This window comes from Ammospiza nelsoni, chromosome 29 (assembly GCF_027579445.1).
Source record: "Ammospiza nelsoni isolate bAmmNel1 chromosome 29, bAmmNel1.pri, whole genome shotgun sequence".
Lineage (NCBI taxonomy): Eukaryota > Metazoa > Chordata > Aves > Passeriformes > Passerellidae > Ammospiza > Ammospiza nelsoni.
Genome location: NC_080661.1, coordinates 3,930,720 through 3,936,906, shown reverse-complemented (window position 1 = coordinate 3,936,906; position 6,187 = coordinate 3,930,720). Strand labels below are relative to the sequence as shown.

The window sequence follows — 6,187 nt, the reverse complement described above, 5'->3', positions numbered from 1 at the left end:
AACACGTAAAATTTTGTAGCCTCTACATTTTATAACTTTATACGATTTTTATTAATCATGGGGGGGGTGGGGGGGGAAATGTGGAGAGTCAGGGACAAGCGTGCGGAAGAATTTGGGCTGTACAGTTAGATAGGACACCCCCCACCCTGAAGTCAGACCCTTGCTCCATACTTGGCCGCACCCAGCCGGACATGAGCAGAAGGAAATGACACTGACTGCCCAAGCTATAAAAACCCTTGTGACCCCTCAATAAATGCCATTTGCTGTCCACCACATGGGTGTCAGGAGCATATGGACCGAGTGACCCTGGGCTTTGGGCCACCATGCCGGACTTAAAACCAGGTCGCCACACCTTGAAGGCAACACAGCTGGAGAAGGACAACACTGCCTACCAGATGATCAAGCAGCAGGTATGCCCAGAGAAGTATCGGATGATATCAAAGAGATGGCTTTGAAAGCTTTAATCCAGGTATCGGATGGTAGCACCCCCAATTTGTACTACCCTGAGTGGCTGCAGCTAAAGCTTTAGGACAATTAGACCATCTTGGGTGCCTGTTAAGTAAGCAAACCAATGCTACCTCCTTCACATTGAGTGGCCTGCTCCCAGATATAGAGACCATTAGACATGCCACCTTGCCGAACAGCGATAGTGTTTTTACTCTGGGTACATGGGCATGGCTGTGTAGACTCTGAGGGATGTGTTGCATTAACGTCTCCAGCCACAGCAAGTAAATCCACAAGAACATTCAGGTACTGAAGGAAGGTTTCAAGAATCTTCAAGTGGAAAACAAAGGCTGGTTCAATAAACTCTTCCAATCCAAGGGACTAAAGGGTTGGATGATGTTGAGCTAAAACAGGACTATGAATTCCCTTACTGGTTGTTGTTGTATTGTTAATATTTCCATGTTTGTTTGGATGCTTTTAGAAAATCTTACAAAATTCTTTCGGTTCCATTTTGTTGTAAAACAGAAGGGGGAAGATACCCAACACAGGATCCTCATGGACTCCTTCGAGGAGAGAATTGGAGGCCAGGATGGCACAAAATCCTCTCAGAGACTCAGTGTGGGAAGGAAAATCCTTAAAAGTACCTAAAAGTATTCTTAAATCCATAAAGTACCTTGAAAACCTTGAGTAGCTCAAGGTGTTAATGAGCCCTACTGAGTGTCAGTACAAAGCTCTCCAGGGATTAATTAAAGCAGATAATTCGGGCAATGATTGCACAAACTTCTCACAGAGTCTCTATCAAAAGGGAAATACGAAGTACCTTAAAATAACTGAAGTACCTTGAAGTAGTAATGAGCCCTACTGAGTGTTGTTACTGACAAAGCCTCTCCAGGGACTAATTACAGCACATAATTGGAGGCCATGATTGCACAAACCTCTCAGAGGCTCAAAGGCAAAAGCCAAACCCAAAGTCCTTTGAAAAACCTGCAGTACCTGGGAGAATGAAGGAGCCCCCAGGGCCATTGCTGAGCAAGGCTCCCCAGGGACTCCTTCCAGCAGATCCTTGAGGCCACTGAGATGTGGGCTAGGGGGGGATGCTGAGGGCAGGACAAGGGGCTGACAGTGCCCAGCCTGGCTGGGGCTGTGCCAGGAGGCCCCAGGGCCTCAGGACAAGGTGTCTCCTCACAGCCCTTGTTGGCACAGACCCTGCTGTGCCCCAGGGCACCAACACTTGACTTCTCTTTGTCCCCACCTGTCATCACTGCCTGCAGTTCTCTGCTCTGCCTGGGGCCTGGTGACACTTTCTAGTTTGTGCTCCTCAGTGGGACCCATTAAAAGTCCCAGAAACTTTGGAGTTGGATTCTGACTTGGAGTTCTGGAGAAGTTTCTTCAGCTTCCTCTCAGGGACTGATGTTCAGGGCCTGAGCACAAAGCCCCAAAAGCTCATTGAAGTCCTTGTGCTGTGTCTATGCTGCTGAGCTGGGCTGGGCTCCTGGCACAGAGGCAGCTCCTGGTAACCAAGAAGAGCTTCAAAAGCACATTTCTCTTGATGAGCAGCTCTTCTGCCAGCCCAGCAGGGCTGGGGCACTGCCTGCAGCCACCCTGGGCACAGCATAGAGGCACAGAGAGCTTCAATCAGTCAGGGCTCAGAAGGTGCTGAGAAGTGCCTGGGGCAGAATCACTGCCAGCCCTTGGCACAGGAACCTCTGGCTGCAGGACAATGCAGCTGCAGCTCCTGGAATGATCTCCTAAAGCTGAAATATCCCAACGCCTACAGACGCTGTGAGTACAACTCAGTATTTCTGGTGCAGTGGAGGTGAAATGCTCATTAAGGTCTGATATGCTGAGGGGTTCTGATCAGTCATAGAATATTTCCAAAATAATAAATTTTATAAAAAGGAGGACATTTACAATAACTAAGTATGTATTCAGTTTCCTACTATTGGAGAATGGCAGCCAAGAGAAGATAAATATTAAAGCTTGCTTATTAATTATTATTATTAAATTTGAAAAGTGTCAGAAACATCCAAAGTGTTACTTTTACTGATCAATAGGTTCACAAGTGATCCCTAATGTGCTTTCAGCCACTGTGCCCATGGCCAGCACCAGCATCACCTTTGATGGAGCCATCAGGCTCAGTCTGAGCTATCCTTTCTCCAAGCTGCAAACAGAACCTGCCCCCAGGCAGTGCCCTGCAAACAGGCAGGGTTCTGTCAGGCCAAGGAGAGTGCACAGAGATTTTGGATCTGTGAGTGCTGGCAGGGAGAGGGCAGGCACTGGGAAACACCTGCAGGAGGAAAATATGCAGGAAGCAGAGAGACGATCAGGCAATGAGGGAGGCAAAAGAAAGCCCAGAGATGCTGTGGCAGGGAGAGTTTAGAGATGCCCACAGGATCCCCTCCAGTGCAGCCCCTCCCTCTGAACAAGCCCCCTCCCTCCTCCCCTGCCCTCAGCCCAGCCTCTGTCCTCAGGGCTGGGGCTCCAAGGCGTGCAGCCCCTCCTGTGCAGGCAGAGCTGCAGCAGAGCCGTGGGGCAGCTCTGCAGCCCCGGGCCCAGTTCCCCCTGCAGAGCACAGGACTGGGAGCAGCTGTCCAGCCCTGGGGGCTCTGGCAGGGGGCACAGCTGGCTCAGAGTGACGCTGCCCCAAACGCCCGGCTCTGGGCAATGCTGTCAGTGCAGCCAGGGAAGGACTTGCATCTTCCTCAATCCAATGCCAGCATAAGGACACTTGGAAATCTCCCTGAGATTTCAGTCCAAGCCGGGAGATTCAATCCTGGGTGCAAACCTGTCCTAGAGCATCTCTGAGTTATGAGATTGATGGGGAAAGGCAGAGGTGCTCTGACAGTGAAAATGTTGCTGGGTTGGTGAAATGAGCAAAGTGAGTTTTTGGCTACAGATGTAGAGCTGGGCTGTGGTGGATCCATTTGCTCTCAGTACCTGGGGCTTTCCAAGGAAAACATGGGAGGGTGAACATCCTACATTTGAGAAAAGAGAAAGCCCAGAGAAACTCCAAACCGAATGAAGTGACAAGCCATCTCCCCTCAGTCACCACTCATCATCTTGCCTCAGGGAACTCACTAAATTCTACCAGAGGGCAAGAAAAATCCTGTGGGTTTCTGATATCCAGCAGCAACAGTTGAGATACGGGGGGACTTTATAAAGAAAACCTCAAAACCCAAAAAAACTGAAGACCATGTACCATGTCTGTGTGTTACAGAGGAGGGTGTATGGGAAATGTTTTTGGTTACAGGTCTAACACTTCACTGTCCTTTCCTCGATGAACAGGGCCCCATGCCCAGATGCAGCAAGTGTCCAACAGCAGCTCCATCAGGCACTTCTTCCTGGCACTGGCAGACACGCGGCAGCTGCAGCTCCTGCACTTCTGCCTCTTGCTGGGCATCTCCCTGGCTGCCCTCCTGGGCAACGGCCTCATCATCAGCGCCGTAGCCTGCGGCCACCACCTGCACACGCCCATGTTCTTCTTCCTGCTCAGCCTGGCCCTCAGCGACCTGGGCTCCATCTGCACCACTGTCCCCAAAGCCATGCACAATTCCCTCTGGGACACCAGAACCATCTCCTACTCAGGATGTGCAGCCCAAGTCTTTCTGATTTTCTTCTTTCTTACAACAGAGATTTATCTCCTGACCATCATGTGCTACAACCGCTACATGTCCATCTGCAAACCCCTGCACTACGGGACCCTCCTGGGCAGCAGAGCTTGTGCCCACATGGCAGCAGCTGCCTGGGCCAGTGGCTTTCTAACTGCTCACATGCACATGGCCAATACATTTTCCCTGCCCCTGTGCCATGGCAATGCCCTGGGCCAGTTCTTCTGTGAGGTGCCCCAGATGCTCAAGCTCTCCTGATCACACTTAAACCTCAGGGAACTTGGGCTTATTGTTATTAGTACCTTTTTAGCATTTGGCTGTTTTGTGTTCATTGTTTTCTCCTATGTGCAGATCTTCAGGGCCGTGCTGAGGATCCCCTCTGAGCAGGGACGGCACAAAGCCTTTCCACCTGCCTCCCTCACCTGGCTGTGGTCTCTCTATTCCTCAGCACCTCATTTTTTACCTGCCTGAAGCCCCCCTCCATGTCCTCTCCATCCCTGGATGTGGCCCTGTCAGTTCTGTACTCGGTGGTGCTTCCAGCCCTGAACCCCCTCATCTACAGCCTGAGGAACCAGGAGTTGAAAGCTGCAGTGTGGAGACTGAGGACTGGATGGTTTCAGAAATATTAAACTGCTAGCCAGTTTCTGCCAATCATTTCTAATGAAAGTCACCTTTGATACTTCTTGTTTGTTTGGTTGTGAGTTTTTACTTTTTTTTTACTGTTTTCATATGGTCCACAAGGACATGTCATTCTTTATGGCATTTCTCATTTTGTTTCTCTCCACCTTCCATGTGGCCAAAGACTGTCAATGAGAGGCTGGTTTCCTTGTGGCTTTAAAGGAAATAAAGGATCTCCCAGCCAAGTTTTCAGAAGAGATGCCCCTTTTATTGCCTTCTCTGGAGCTGCAGCAGCAATGTCTGTGTGCAGATCTGGGGCAAATCAGGGCTGGCCCAGCAGCTGTGCTCAGCAGCAGCACTTGGTGTTGCCAGTGCTACTGCTGTGGTCCTGTCCCCCTGCCCTGCTGGCCCTGGTGTTGCTGCAGGGCCTGAGTGCTCTTGGGGCCGGGCACAGCCCTGGGGGTGGAAGTGCCAGGGCTGCAGCAGGGACAGGCCATGGGCACTGCTGGGGCAGCGCTGACGCCTCAGGCCAGGGCCTGGGGGCTCCAGGCTCCTTGCCCAGGCTCTCTCCAGAACACGGCCAGGCCAATGCTCAGCACAGAAAAGCCCCGTGAGCAGCCCCAGGCTGGCCGTGGGCAGGCTGGGGGCAAACAGCATGGCTGAGGCTCTGCAAGGGCCCTGGGGCAGACAGGAAGGAGCAGCAGAGCAGGGGCTGATCCATCCCCAGTGTGCTGCACAGCCCAGGGCAACATCCCAGAGCATCCTCATGCAGCTGCCAAAAACATCCCCCCTCTGCAGCCCTGGCCTCTCCCCCAGCTCACACAGGTGCCCCCTCCTTGCAGGCACAGACACGGCAGCACTGGCTCAGCAGCCCCTGTTTGCATTGCACAGAGCAGGGGGAGCACCCCCATGCTGTTGGTATGGGGACATGAACCTGAGGGAGCACAAATGCCATCTGCCCCTGGGGCCAGCAAGGGCTGGGGGACACAAAGGAAACCACTCAGCTTTGTCCTGGCCTCTGCAGTCAGCCAGAAAGTTTGTTCCCATCAGCTGGGAGTTTCCTGTCCCACTGCAGACACTGTTGCTCAGAGCCAGGGCTGCCTGACAGCCACCCCCAAACTGCCCTGAGCATTTCCTTTGCTTCACCTTTGCTTTCTTTACTCTTCCTGATACAAATTTCTTCCTGTTCCCCACCCCAGGTGACCCAGAACTAGACACAGCACTCGAGATGCTGCCCAAGCTGTGCTGAGCACAGGGGAAGAATCCCTGCCCTGGTTCTGCTGGCCACACCATTCCTGATCCAGGCCAGGAGCCATTGGCCTTCTTGCCCACCTGGGCACTCTGCTGCCTCATGCCCAGCCTGCTGTCCATCAGTCCCTGCAGGTCCCTTTCTGCCTGCCTGCTCTCCAGCCACTCTGTCCCCAGCCTGTACTGCTGCAGGTGTTGTTGTGGCCAAAGTGCAGGACCTGGCACTTGGACTTGTTAAACCTGACCTAGTTGGATCACAAATCTCTGTT

General features: G+C 52.3%; 1 pseudogene; it reads left to right on the top strand.

The window, feature by feature from the left end:
- Positions 1–323: 323 nt before the first annotated feature.
- LOC132085220 (olfactory receptor 14J1-like) lies at positions 324–5,884 on the top strand (annotated as a pseudogene).
- Positions 5,885–6,187: the final 303 nt, after the last annotated feature.